At 49.2% G+C, this 15,429-nt stretch overlaps 1 pseudogene; it reads left to right on the top strand.

The window, feature by feature from the left end:
- The first annotated feature begins 11,365 nt into the window (after positions 1–11,365).
- Positions 11,366–13,404, top strand: LOC136046770 (acrosin-like; annotated as a pseudogene).
- Positions 13,405–15,429: the final 2,025 nt, after the last annotated feature.

Raw genomic sequence — 15,429 nt, 5'->3', positions numbered from 1 at the left:
TTTTGGAGCAGAGCGTACAGGGGTTCAGAGGAGTGCTACTCTCCAACTGAGAAGGAGATTTTGGCAGCATACAAGGGGGTTCGGGCTGCCTCTGAAGTAATTGGTACTGAGACACAGCTCCTCCTGGCACCTCGACTGCCAGTGCTGAATTGAATGTTCAAAGGAAAGGTTCCCCCCCACCCATCATGCTACCGATGCCACCTGGAGTAAGTGGATTGCGCTGATTACACAGCGAGCTCGGATGGGGAACCTCAACCATCCAGGAATCCTGGAGGTGATCATGGACTGGCCTGAAGGCAAGAAATTTGGAACATCCCCATCAGAGGAGATACCACGTGCTAAAGAGGCCCCACCATATAATGAACTACCAGAGAATGAAAAGACGTATGCCCTCTTCGCTGACGGATCGTGTCGTATCGTTGGGAAGCATCGCAGATGGAAGGCTGCTGTGTGGAGCCCCACACGACGAGTTGCAGAGGCCACCGAAGGAGAAGGAGTGTCAAGCCAATTTGCGGAGGTAAAGGCTGTCCAGCTGGCCTTAGATGTGGCTGAATGGGAGAAGTGGCCAGTGCTTTATCTTTGCACTGATTCATGGGTGGTGGCAAATTCCCTATGGGAGTGGTTGCAGCAGTGGGAACAAAACAACTGGACAAGGAAGGGTAAAGCTATTTGGGCTGCTGAACTGTGGAAAGACATTGCTGCCCGAACAAAAAGGTTGGGTGTAAAGGTTCGTCATGTAGATGCTCGTGTGCCCAAGAATCGAGCTACTGAAGAGCAGAAAAATAACCATCAGGTAGATCGAGCTGCCAAAATTGAGGTGTCTCAGATCGATTTGGACTGGCAGAACAAAGGAGAGCTATTTTTAGCCTGGTGGGCCCATGAGACCTCAGGCCATAAAGGAAGAGATGCAACACATAAGTGGGCTAGAGACCGAGGGGTGGACTTAACTATGGATGCCGTTGCACAGGTTATCCATGACTGTGACACATGTGCCATAATTAAACAGGCCAAGAGGATGAAACCCCTCTGGCAGGAAGGGTGATGGGAAAAGTATAAATATGGGGAGGCGTGGCAGGTTGATTATATCACCTTGCCACGAACTCGCGATGGTAAGCGTTATGTGCTCACCATGGTGGAGGCGACCACTGGGTGGCTTGAGACATACGCAGTACCCCATGCTACCGCCCGAAACACCATCTTAGGGCTCGAGAAACAATTCCTATGGCGATATGGCACTCCAGAGAGAATTGAGTCCAATAATGGGACTCATTTCAAAAATTCTCTTGTGGATATCTGGGCCAAAGAACACGACATTGAATGGATCTACCATATCCCCTACCATGCACCAGCTGCTGCAAGATCGTGTGCTACAACGGGTTGTTAAAAACCACGTTGAGAGCAATGGGTGGTGGGACATTCAAGCACTGGGAGATGCATCTGGCAGAAGCCACCTGGCTGGTCAACACTAGGGGATCAGTCAACTGAGAGGGTCCTACACAGTCCAGCTCCCTACAGACCATAGAGGGAGATAAGGTCCCTGTGGTACATGTGAGGAGCATGTTGGGAAAAGCGGTGTGGGTCCTTCCAGCCTCTGGAAAGGGCAAACCCCTCCGTGGAACCGTTTTTGCACAGGGACCTGGGTCTACCTGGTGGGTAATGGATAAAAATGGGGACGTCCAGTGTGTCCCACAAGGGAATTTGATTTTGGGGGAATGCAGTTTGTAATTACGTGTGTATGTATATATATATGTTTCTGTTTAACTTATGTTATTGCTGTTTTGGTTATGTATAGATGTGTGTTAAGCATGATGTGATGATGTGGAATAAGGGGTGGAATGTTGTGGTTTTGTGGTTTTGATGCCGGTATTCCACATCAGAGCATCACGCAGTAGTGAAGGAGTTAATGCTGTGGGAGCAGCAGAGGGGCGGAGCTCCGCACCGGATGCCAGGCGGCGCTCGGTCTGGGCGCGTTGCTCTGGGCTGCCGTGGAGGTTCAGCACGTGTGCTTCCCCTGCAGTTTCCTCCTTAACGTAAGCTCACAGCTTTTGGTTTGGAAATTTTTATCTCTCTCTCAATTGTTCAATTTTATTATATTTAGTAAAGTTACCGTTCCTTCTCAGATCGTGCCGTTGTTTTCTTGTAGACCCATCTCTTCCCGCTGTTTCCCCCTCCCCCTCCCAGAGCGCGGCTCTGCTCGGGCGGCCGTGTGGCCACTGACGCAGTTTCTTTTTCTCTCCTCTCTCCCTTCTCTGTTTCCCTTGGGTCACTGTCATGGACAACACCGTGACACTTTGCAACAGAAATCTATACCAAACACTAAAATAGAAACAGCATCCTTTGCCTAACACTAAAGTAATAAAAGTAAACCTAACCCTAAAACTAAAACTGAGTTAAAAAATCAACTATAAAAACAGAAACAATGGGACTCGGAGTCTGCAAAATTTTTTCTTAAACAAAAGAAATGAGGTTACTGAATGACACCCAGCTAATGCTGGCTGTGGGGGCTGCTGCAGTGCAGAAGGAGCCAAGCGCCTGGAGCAGCGATGGTGTTGCTGTGGCCATGCCAATGTGGGGTCCGGTACAGTGGTGTGGTGCCAGACCAGCTATGATGCAGGTAGATCCACCTCCACAGGTTCATCCTGAGGTGGATCCACCTGCATCAGCTCCATGGGGCCTGCACTCCAGGTGCAGTGGTACCAGAAGTTCAGGCTCCTGTACTGCATGATGTTAATTGCAGCCCCCTTCCTCCAGTTCTGGGAATTTAAGATCTCTCTTGCTATCTATAATGCAGCAGCCTTCACCCCTCGCTCTCTCAGCCTGAATGGCCATTAACTGACAGAACTCCCAGAAGTCAGTGCTTGGGGTCCTGCTGTGGCAACAGTCCTACTGGCAGGGGTGTTTCTAACCTGTTAGGCAGGTGGCTGGAGAACAGGGCACTGGGTGGCAGGTACAAGGCACTCAGGAACTTGGAAGGAGTACATGAGCATCCTTTACCTACTGCAGATGCTCAGCTATGGCAAGTGAGCATCTCACCTTGACTGTCAGAAAATCCTCAAATGACATTTCCCAACACAGTGCACTGTACACTTCCTAACCGTTATTACTCCAAGTCAGATGTGAAGCTGCCAGATCCTAGCTCTGAGAGCTGCACAAACAGACTGTCCTTTAAGATGGAGCAGTTCATGCATACTTCTGTACAGGTGTGCACAGTGACATTTGTGTAAGTACTGTGCTCTGACACCAAATGCCAGTATTTGCACTGCATGGCACTGCCAAGACATAATGACTCACACAGCTACAGGCACAAACATCATATCCTTAATGCTCTGAAAGGCCAAAAGAGAGAAACTTGATGAATTGCCCTTCCTTTAGCTGTAACAAAGTGAAAGATAAACACCGTGTGGAATATTTTATTACCTTAAACTTCTCTATTTACTTAAGTAACGTTACGGTTTTTCCAATTAGGATATTTTGATTCTTCTTTTTTTTTTTTTCATTTTCTGTTTGTCCTCTTCTTTATTTAACCACAATACATCTTGAAACTCTTATTTGAACTTGCCTGATTTCCACCTTTTCGCACTAACAATTCCAATATTCTGCTTTCATTAGCTGACAGGGTCCAAAACCTATGTAGGATTGTGAGATTTCTGAGAAGAAGATCTCCAGTTTTTCCTGTTCTACAACAGCTGAACAATGGGAATAATAGCACTAAACCACTGCTCAAATGCAACTGCTCATTGCAGACCACTTTTTTTTGTTGTTGTTTTGTTTTAACACAGAAAAATTTGGATCAAGTCAGGAACAGCAAACAGCACTCGTGGGGTCTTGTGTTAAGAAACATAGGTGGGAAAGCTGCTGAAGCTGAAGGCAAACAGCAAATAACCATCGCCTTCAGCTTCATGCTGAGCCTTTTGAAGGGCAGTACACCCTTCAATCAGCTATGTAATAAAAGTATAGTCTTGTTTGCACTTGATTTTCCCAATTTTTCTCTTCCTTTGTCACCATCTGGGGTTACCCCAAAGCTCTGTGCAGCACCATCCTGTTGGCTCTTCACTCTCCTCATTGCCACCACTGCCACTCACAGAGCTCACACCAGCTGTGGTTCACATTGTACAGCTTCCTTTAAGCAAAGGTGCATCAGGATTAAAACACATCAAATTTCTCTTGCTACCTGGCTATGCTGAGTAGGTATTGGTGTAAGCAAGCATATCAAGACCTACTTCTCCCAAGATGAAAATAAGGTTCTTTCAGCTTCAGCTTGACATTTGGACTCCAGCTTTTCCAAACGCAGATGTGAACTGATCTCTGACAGTTTGCTTATCCCTTCACACTGATAAAGTCCCACTATACTAACAAAAAGTTCTCAGAGAAGTCTGTAAAGTGAAAAAAATATAGGAACCCCAAGCTAAATCAACTCTCAAATTCCCATGTGTCAACGGTTTACGGGCAGGTTTGGCCCGGTTCCGTGACAATTGGTGCGGGGGACCCACGGACCCACGCCCCAGGAAAGGGGAAGGGGGAAAGGGAGAAGGGAAAAGGGAGATGAGCCTAGGAACAAAACAGCGGCAACGATCTGAGGAGGAAAGCTAATTTACTAAATAAGATATCAGAAAGCAAAATAACACAATATAATACAATATAATTGGAATTAAAGCTAATAAATCAAATAAAATGAGCAAGAGAGAGTGTCCGATAAACCGAAGGCCTTACGCTAACGCTGAAGGCGGACGGCAGCGAGCACCCACTGCTGAGTCGATCCCAAAGGAAAGAGAGTGTCCCGTGACCGCAGACAGTTTTTATCTTTCCCTCTGAGCGGAAACACGTAAGAACGCAAAGCATCGCAAAGTCCTCTGGGGAATGGAGTTCTTCTTCTCTTCTGAGACAGGTATACCTGGAACTATCGATGATCCACGGAGCTGGAGCATTAACTCTTTAACTCTAAATGCACTACATGATGTTATGATGTGGAATACCAGTACCAAAAATCATAAAACCATGACATTCCACCCCTTATTCCACATCACTACATCATGTTTGATATATATGTATAGAAGAACAATGATTAACATGCATTAAATACACACACAACATATATATGTATATACATGGAATTACCGACCGCACTCCCCCAACATCAAATTCCCTTGTGGTACACATTGTACATCCCCATTCTTCTGCATCACCCACCAAGTGGACCCAGGTCCCTGAGCAAAAACAGTTCCACGGAGAGGTTTACCCTTTCCAGAAGCTGGAAGGACCCAAACTGCTTTTCCTAACATGTTCTTTACATGTACTACAGGGACCTTATCTCCCTCTACAGTAGGTAGAGATCTGGATTGGGCAGGACCATCACGATTGATGGATCCTCGAGTGTTGACCAACCAGGTGGCTTCTGACAAATGCTTCTCCCAGTGCTTAAATGTTCCGCCACCCATTGCTTTCAATGTGGTTTTTAACAACCCATTGTACCTTTCAATTTTACCAGAAGCTGGTGCGTGATAGGGGATATGATAAATCCATTCAATACCATGATCTTTGGCCCAAGTATTTACAAGAGAATTTTTGAAATGAGTCCCATTATCTGACTCAATTCTCTCTGGAGTGCCATGTCGCCATAGGACTTGTTTCTCGAGCCCTAAGATGGTGTTTCGGGCAGTAGCATGGGGTACTGCATATGTTTCAAGCCACCCAGTGGTTGCTTCCACCATGGTGAGCACATAACGCTTACCACTGCGAGATCGTGGCAAGGTGATATAATCAACCTGCCACGCCTCCCCATATTTATACTTTTGCCATCGCCCTTCCCCCCAAAGAGGTTTCATTCTCTTGGCTTGTTTAATTGTGGCGCATGTATCACAGTCATGGATAACCTGTGCAATAGCATCCATAGTTAAGTCCACCCCTCAGTCTCTAGCCCATTTATATGTTGCATCTCTTCCTTGATGGCCAGAGGTCTCATGGGCCCATCGAGCTAAAAATAATTCACTCTTGTGTTGCCAGTCCAAGTCTGCTTGAGCCACCTTAACTTTGGCAGCTCGATCTACCTGATGGTTATTTTGTTGTTCCTCAGTTGCCCAGCTCTTAGGAACATGAGCATCTACATGGCGCACCTTTACAGCCATATTCTTTATTCGGGCAGCAATGTCTCTCCACAGTTCAGCAGCCCAAATAGGTTTACCCCTCCGTTGCCAACCATTTTGTTCCCATTGCTGTAACCACCCCCATAAAGCATTTGCCACCATCCATGAGTCAGTGTAAAGATAAAGCACTGGCCACCTCTCTCGTTCAGCAATATCTAAGGCCAGCTGGACAGCCTTTACCTCTGCAAATTGACTTGATTCTCCTTTTCCTTCAGTGGCCTCTGCAACTCGTCGTGTGGGGCTCCACACAGCAGATTTCCATCTGCGGTGCTTACCCACAATGCGACAGGATCCATCTGTGAACAGGGCGTATCTCTTTTCATTGTCTGGTAGTTCATTATATGGTGGGGCCTCTTTGGCACGTGATACCTCCTCTGCTGGTATTGTTCCAAACTTTTTACCTTCAGGCCAGTCCATGATCACTTCTAGGATTCCTGGATGACTGAGGTTCCCCATCCGAGCTCGCTGTGTAATCAGCGCAATCCACTTGCTCCAAGTGGCATCAGTAGCATGATGGGTAGAGGGAACCTTTCCTTTGAACATCCAGTTCAGCACTGGCAATCGAGGTGCCAGAAGGAGCTGCGTTTCAGTACCGATTACTTCGGAAGCAGCTCGAACCCCCTCGTACGCGGCTAAGATCTCCTTCTCAGTTGGAGTGTAGCGCTCCTCAGACCCCCTGTACGCCCGACTCCAGAATCCAAGGGGTCGGCCTCGGGTCTCTCCAGGAGCTCTTTGCCACAAACTCCAAGTGGGACCTTCCTTTCCAGCAGCAGTGTAGAGGATGTTCTTTACATCCTGTCCCGTCCGCACTGGCCCCAGGGCCACGGCAAGGGCTATCTCCTGCTTAATTTGCTCATAAGCCTGCTGCTGCTCAGGGCCCCACACAAAATCATTCTTCTTCCGCGTCACCCGATAGAGAGGGCTCACAATGAGACTGTAGTTTGGAACATGCATTCTCCAAAAGCCCACTACACCCAAAAAAGCTTGGGTCTCCGTCTTACTAGTGGGTGGAGACATGGCAGTGATTTTGTTAATCACATCTGTAGGGATGTGACGACGTCCATCTTGCCACTTTATACCTAGGAACTGAATTTCCTGTGCAGGCCCTTTCACTTTGCTTCGCTTGATAGCAAAGCCAGCTTGCAGAAGGATCTGGATTATTCTCTCTCCTTTCTCAAAAACTTCTCCTGCTGTATTGCCCCACACAATGATATCATCAATGTATTGTAAGTGCTCAGGAGCACCGCCCTGTTCCAATGCAGTTTGGACCAATCCATGACAAATGGTTGGGCTGTGCTTCCACCCCTGGGGCAAACGGTTCCAGGTGTACTGAACGCCCCTCCAGGTGAAAGCAAACTGTGGCCTGCATTCTGTGGCCAATGGAATTGAGAAGAAGGCATTAGCAATGTCAATGGTGGCATACCACTTGGCTGCTTTTGACTCCAGTTCGTACTGGAGTTGTAGCATGTCCGGCACAGCAGCACTCAGTGGGGGTGTGATTTCATTCAGGCCACGGTAATCTACCATCAGCCTCCATTCTCCACTGGCTTTACGCACCGGCCATATGGAGCTGTTAAAAGGTGAGTGAGTTTTGCTGATCACTCCCTGGCTCTCTAGCTGACGAATCAGGTTATGAATGGGGAGCAAGGAATCCCTGTTGGTTCGGTACTGCCGTCTGTGCACCGTTTTTGTAGCAATCGGTACCTGTTGCTCCTCCACTTGGAGCAACCCCACAACAGACGGATCTTCTGATAGGCCAGGCAAAGCAGACAGCTGCTTAACGTTGTCTGCGTCCACAGCAGCTATTCCAAAGGCCCATCGATACCCTTTGGGATCCTTAAAATATCCCCTTTTGAGGTAATCAATACCAAGTATACATGGAGCCCCTGGGCCAGTCACAATAGGATGTTTTTGCCAGTCTTTACCAGTGAGGCTTATTTCAGCCTCCAACATGGTTAACTCTTGGGAACCCCCAGTCACCCCAGAAATATAGATTAAGTCTGTCCCTTGGTGACTCGAGGGCATTAGAGTGCACTGTGCACCAGTGTCCACCACTGCCTTATATTTTTGTGGTTTTGATGTGCCAGGCCATCGAATCCACACAGTCCAATACACTCTATTATTCCTTTCCCCCACCTGGCTGGGGGGCAGGGGCTATTGTGGCTGGTAGGTACCTCGCTCAGTTCTGAAGGAGTACCGTTCAGACAGGAGGGTGTCTCGCTCAAACTGGAGGGTGTCTCTTTCAGGTTGGAGGGCGCCTCTCTCGGTCTGGAGGGCTTCTTGTTGAGACTGGAGGGTGTCTTTCTCAGTCTGGAGGGCATCTCTCTCGGATTGGAGGGCGTCCACACTGGATTGGATAGCTTCTTGTTGAGACTGGAGGGTATCTCTCTCAGTCTGGAGGGCGTCTCTCTCAGATTGGAGGGTGTCTCTCTCAGTCTGGAGGGTGTTTTTCTCGGTCTGGAGGGTGTCTAGATTGGACTGGAGAGTCTGATTGTCAGTTAAACGACTCTCTTTCTGGATCAGGAAACTGTCCCTTTCGGCTCGGAGACTCTCTCGCTCTATTTCAGAAACTCTATGCCTCTCTGGGATAGTATTGAATAAGGCCCGGTAAGCATAAGCCAGACCCCAAATAATTTGGGCCTCCTCAGATCTGTTTGAGCCGCAACATCCCTGTCTCAAATATCTGCTTAAGTTCTCAGGATCTTGCAGGTGTTCAGGAGAAAAGTTCCATGACACCGATGATGCCCATTTCTCTAAAGTCTCTCCTAAGTCCCTCCAAACTCCCTGCCAGTCAGTATTCTCTGGCTCTGGAGAAGGTTTTCTCAAAATATTATAAATACAAATACTGAGTAAAAGTACATTCAGGGAGACTGATACCACAATCATAACAAGCATTGGATGGGCATCCAGAAAACGCATAATGAATTCAAAGGAGTGGCCAGGAGTCTGTTTAAAAATCACAAGTTCCATAGAGTTAGCAACTTCATCTGGAGTTACTCCCTCTGGAACCGAATGCCACATCATATACAAAAGCCAGGAAGGTATTTCCATCAGTGTTTTTAGTTTATCATACAGAGACCAAGCTCCATGGATCAGACTGGCAAACTTAATTAAGTCCCAGTACGTTCTGAGCATTACAAGGGAAAAACCGATGAAATGCAGTCCCTTTAAGACCAGTTTAAAAAGAGAAAGCATTTTTTTTTCTTTTCTAAAACTAGCTGGCAGTACCCAAAAAGTTTACAAATATCCCAGGACAACTGGCAGTACGCCCAGACTTCAAGGTCGTGTTTTGCCGTACAGCACCTGCAGTACAGATAAGCCTGCTAACGAGAGACAGAGATTCACTCTAAAAGTATGTCTCTGCTCGGCTAAGGCAGCTGGTCGTGCCCCACGTTGGGCGCCAAAAATGTCAAAGGTTTACGGGCAGGTTTGGCCCGGTTCCGTGACAATTGGTGCGGGGGACCCACGGACCCACGCCCCAGGAAAGGGGAAGGGGGAAAGGGAGAAGGGAAAAGGGAGATGAGCCTAGGAACAAAACAGCGGCAACGATCTGAGGAGGAAAGCTAATTTACTAAATAAGATATCAGAAAGCAAAATAACACAATATAATACAATATAATTGGAATTAAAGCTAATAAATCAAATAAAATGAGCAAGAGAGAGTGTCCGATAAACCGAAGGCCTTACGCTAACGCTGAAGGCGGACGGCAGCGAGCACCCACTGCTGAGTCGATCCCAAAGGAAAGAGAGTGTCCCGTGACCGCAGACAGTTTTTATCTTTCCCTCTGAGCGTAAACACGTAAGAACGCAAAGCATCGCAAAGTCCTCTGGGGAACGGAGTTCTTCTTCTCTTCTGAGACAGGTATACCTGGAACTATCGATGATCCACGGAGCTGGAGCATTAACTCTTTAACTCTAAATGCACTACATGATGTTATGATGTGGAATACCAGTACCAAAAATCATAAAACCATGACACCATGTAATCTGGGTTTAAGAGTGGAAAATTTCTTTTGCCTATTCTTTGGGTGGTACAAAAATCTAAAATTCCTATAGCCCTGCTTCATTGCACCAAGTCAAAGAAGGATACTGTCCTTTCAATGTCTTGAAGGATCTGTTTTCTCATAATGCCAAAAGCAATATTTTTTTTTAAAACGCTACACCAGAAGTTTCCCAGCTGAGAAAACAGGCTGGTGAAAAATGGTTTCAGAAAATGAAATAAGCTGTTCAGGGTGTGTGTATTAAATGAACAACTGGATTTGGCTTGTTAAACTGCCTCTTTTTTTCCCACTCCTCCCCTCTCCTTTTTCTTTCTCCCACAGCTGTTGAAAAGAGTCCTAGAGGCTGCCCCGCAGCTCAGGCTCCCCAAGGCCCATCCCACCTGGCCTTGAGCACACCAAGGGATGGGGCACCACAGCTCCAGGCCGCAGTGCCAGGGCCTCACCGCCCTCTGGGGAAATAATTTCCTCCTCACATCTAACCTAAATCTCTCCTCTTTTAGTTTAAAACCATTCCCCCTTGTTTCATTGCTATCTGCCCATGCAAAAAGTCACTCTCCCACCTGTTTATAAGCTCCCTTCAGGTACTGGAAGGCCACAGCACATCTCCCCAGAACCTTCTCTTCTCCAGGCTGAACAAGCCCGACTCATAACCTCTCTTCATAGGAGAGGTCTGAGAAGCAGTTCAGATAAACAAGCATTAAAATGAAAGAGAGTGGTCAAGTGCATGCTGAAAGGCTTCACAGCTTCCCAGGAGTCTGAAGCCACAAAGCTGAAATTTGGCTTAGCGCTGACAAAGCCGGGGTCACAACAGTAGGCCGCACAAGAGGAGGCCGCACGCTCGTGCTGAAGGTATGCAGATGCAGTACAGACGAGCAGCGATGTGCTGGGACATGCCGTGTCCCCATGTGCACATAACTGCATTGGGAACAACAAACACAGTCGCTACATCAGCACACACTGACTGCACACTGACAAGCACTGGGTGCACACCAGTGCACACTGACTGCACACTGATTCAGACTGACTCCCCAGTTTTATTGTTGGCCCCTCCCCAGGTCCTGGCAGGTCACTATAACGTCCCATTCTGGAGGGGTCCCACCCACACCCGGACCCCCTCGCGTAGCCCCCGGTGGTGGCACAGCCCCTGGAACCAATGGTTCTGTGACGTCAGCGTCAGCACTGGGCACACTGTGGCTGAAGTCGACAGCGACGAAGCTGGACGTGATGCGCTGCCTCTCTCCTCCAGGAGGGATGGTGCTGCTGCTGCTCCTTTTCCTCATGCCGCTGGCCGCGTGCTGGCCCATGCACCACACCTCGGGTGTCTGCGAGTGAGTGGCCCCCAGACAGCGGCTCACGTGCAGCGTGCAGCGTGAGCGGGGCGAGGGAGCAGCCGGCAGCGGCACTCACTGTCTTTCTCATTGCAGCACTTGCGGGCTCCGGCCCATGGCCTCTCGGTCTGGGGGAACGCGCATCGTGGGTGGCACGGATGCCTAACGTGAGGCCTGGCCGTGGACTGTCCGCCTACAGAGTACCTGGTTTGCGGGCACGGGACACGTATGCGGAGGGTCCCTCATCAGCCCGCAGTGGGTCCTCATGGCAGCGCACTGCTTTGACGACACAAGGTAAGGGCTGTCCCTTTCCTTGCAGTCCAGCCAGCGTGTGGGTGCTCCTGGGTGCACCCCTCCTGGGTGCTGCAGGACGTGGCCATGTTCCCGCTGACCCCTTCCTCCATCCTTCCTCCAGTCCCTACACACCGTGGCACGTGGTGATCGGTGCCAACGATTTGACTCGCCTGGGCCCCGAAGCTGTAGTGCGCAACGTGAAGTGGGTCATAGTGCACGAGTATTACCACAGGGACACCATGGACAATGACATCACCTTGCTGGAACTGGACCAACCTGTCCTCTGCAGCTCCTACATCCAGCTTGCCTGCGTGCCTGATGCCTCGCTGAACGTGGCAGAGCTCTCTGAGTGCTATGTCAGTGGCTGGGGACATGTGGGTCTGAGATGTGAGTATCCAAAATGTGCGACTAAAGCTTGGCGTGCTGCTGAGGCAGGGGGCAGGCATCCCTGATGGCGGCACTGAGCCCCAGGGTGACACACACCACGGTGATGTGTCCATAGAGAGGGATGGGCCTGACCCATTTCCCAAAGCAGGGAAGCGTCGGTACGTCTCAGGATACAAAGCCAAGACCTAGGGGAGGGGGTTCACCCCCAAACAGGATGAGAACTGGCAAGGAGCTGACACTGCCAATTGTGCTCTTTGCTCTCAGCCCTACAGGAGGAACCTGTCAAACCATATCATATCCTGCAGGAGGCCAAGGTCCGGCTCATTGACCTCAGACTCTGCAACAGCAGCCACTGGTATGCTGGGACCATCCATCCCCACAACTTGTGTGCTGGATATCCGCAGGGAGGCATCGACACCTGCCAGGTAGGAGCTGCACACCGACACGCAGCCGTGCTGTGCCTGCAAGCCACCCTCCCAGCGCCGGGGGCCCACCACCTCTGGAGCTCACCCCCCTTTCCAATCTGCAGCTCCTTCCCCTGGCTCCCCATGCCTCACGTGCCTGGGACTCTGCCTGGAGAGACCCCCAGGTGCTCTTAGTGCCCTGGAGGTCCAGAGCCAGTCCTGGGACACGCCTCTCGCCTCACACCAGATCATTGCACAGAGATGAGGGAGGGAGAACTGCTTTCCATGCCTGCAACCCCCTCCCAGAAGCTTTATGGGGCTCTAGCACCCAAGCGGAGATTTTCTGTGCACTGAATGTGGCTCTAGGGAGTGTTGTGAGAAAGCCAGTTCTGCAGATGATGTGGCTGCCCAGTAACACCTTGGCCTTCTCTCCTCCTCTGCAGAGTGATAGTGGTGGTCCTCTGATGTGCAGGGATAAAAGAGCCGATTACTTCTGGCTCGTTGGCGTGACCAGCTGGGGGAGGGGCTGCAGGAGAATGCACCAACCTGGGGTTTATGCCTCCACTCAGCACTTCCAGCACTGGATCCTGGAGCAGATGGGACTGCTGACAACAGAAGTGCCCACTACAGCAGCACCTCCAGTGCATATGTCAACCCCATACCAGAGGCCAACGCAGTCCAGCCCCTTTACAGCGTGTCCTTTTCCAGCCCAGAAAGTCTGGGAGTTCATCAGTCGGCTTCAGGAACTGCTGCATTGGTTCAGAGGGAGCAATGCTGAAATAGCCACGTGACCCACGGCTGGCTGCAGTGTAGCATGACCCCTTTCTTCCCTGTTAATGCCCAAGTGCCATCTGTCCTATCCTCTGTCTTCTGACTTCACCCAAACGTTGATGTTTACTCCATTGTAGAAATGAAATTTCTCATTTTCACAGCAATCCGTGTCCCTGCTGAGTTCAATCTCCTATGCCGGGCAAAGACTTCCATACCTGGCACCTGCAAAAGAAGGCTGGCACGTACACAGAGCATACGTGCGTGGTCCCTGACCCTGTGTCCCCAGGCCATGCCCTCCCAGAGCCCCAGCTGTTCTCCCCCCTGCAGCGTCCTGGCTGCCATCCCCTGCTGTGGACAGGCACTGTGGGGCAAGTGCTGCAATGCCCTGTGAGCAAAGTAGGCACCTCCTGCTGCAGCATCAGCCCCCTCACCCTGCCTGCCAGCCCTGAAGAATTGATGGCAGTGAGCACAGCAGAAGCAGCTGTCCTAGCATCCCCCCCACTACTTGCCAGGGGCCAGGCCTTTAGGAGACGCAGGGCAAGGCACGCAGTAAGGCCTGGGGCTATGCACGCAGCTTCAACTGCTGGGGACAGGGAGTGATGGAAAGCAGAGCTCCTGAGCACACCAGAAAGAGGCCTGGAAAAGTGTGATGGGCCTTAGGAAGTGCTGGCTGCAGCAGAACCCAGATCGGACTGACCATTGTGCGCAGGTCAAACTGGAATCACGATTTATCCACGTGAGAACTCCCTGACCAGAACCAGAAGTGTCCTAAGGGCAGGACAGGCTGGATCGATGGGCTGAGACCAACTGGAGGAGGCTCAATAAGACCGGGTACTGAGTGGAGGCACAGACCCTGGTGTGGGAATAGAAGAAAGTGTATTTCGAGCAGAAGCTGAGGAACAGCATAAACAACATGAGAAAAGAAGGCTGAGAAACAAGGACGCTTCCAGAAGAAGAGGAAAACAAGTTCAAGTAAGCTGTGGGATGGCAGACCCTAATTGGAGCAAGAGTGCATGGCTTGGAACGACTCATGGAGCTGACCTTCAGCAGAGAGTATGCAGAACTAGTACGATATCACAGTCAAAAGTTACCTCCTCCGGGATGTGTTTTGCAGAGCTGTTAACTGCTGGGAGAGTTTTTAGAGTTGTTTTTCTCGAGGCTCTCTGCCAGTGATTATGCACTGTTTTCTGTACGCCCCTGTCTCAAACACTACAAGAATAAGGCTGCCCGGGTAACAAAAGGAGCACGGTTTAACCATACTGGTGTAGGTCATGACTCTGGCCGTTTCCTCCAATGACATTTCTCTCTATAAAATGGATAAGGATGAAGACTCTGACAAACTAATAGTTAGACCACAAACAGGTTTTCGACTAAGTTCTCATGACCTTGAAAAGGAAGGAATGGGAAGCCTAAACCCTGGGGAGATTTAGATTTCCACTGGGGATAACAGCAATACCTATTTTCTATGGCAATCTCAAGGCCATGCACTTTGAAATCATCACTTAATATACTTTTATCTTAAAAAACAAAATAAAACCAAAGTCTGAACAACAAAAACCCATTTTTGGATTTTACTGGAGGCTATATTTACAGCTCTCTTGAGCTCTCTGCTGCTAGACATGTGGTAACTTGCGGTCAGAATACAACCACAAAACTAATAAGATGTTTACAAATGCTTTCAGACAGTACAAGAGCAGCATTTTCTCTGAAGTATATTAAGTACATGCTGATATTGACATTTTTTCAGAAGTCTGTATAGTTGACGTGGCTTCTCTATCAAGTCCCTCCTTGCTGGGATTTTCAGCATTCTTGCTTCTCACTGCACCCCTGTAACATCAGCCAGAGTAATACTTCCCATTGGTACACATTACTTTTACAGCCAGAAATGAAAACAGACTTCAAAGTATAAAAGCTGGGATGGTTTATTATAAAATCTTGCTCCAGGAGCTCATAACACAGGCTTTCTACCAAGAGATGATTTTTTAGTTAACGAGGAAAATGAAAGGGTGTCCTGCATCAGATATGACATGCTGAGATGGAAGACTTTCCTCTCCAGTTGAAGTAACATATGTGATGAGAAGAGTCTGGCTGAGCATTTTGGATC

Source organism: Cyrtonyx montezumae, unplaced genomic scaffold, assembly GCF_038088225.1.
Source record: "Cyrtonyx montezumae isolate F1298 unplaced genomic scaffold, pur_monq_1.0 scaffold_17, whole genome shotgun sequence".
Taxonomy (NCBI): domain Eukaryota; kingdom Metazoa; phylum Chordata; class Aves; order Galliformes; family Odontophoridae; genus Cyrtonyx; species Cyrtonyx montezumae.
This window is presented reverse-complemented; position numbering and strand designations above follow the sequence as displayed.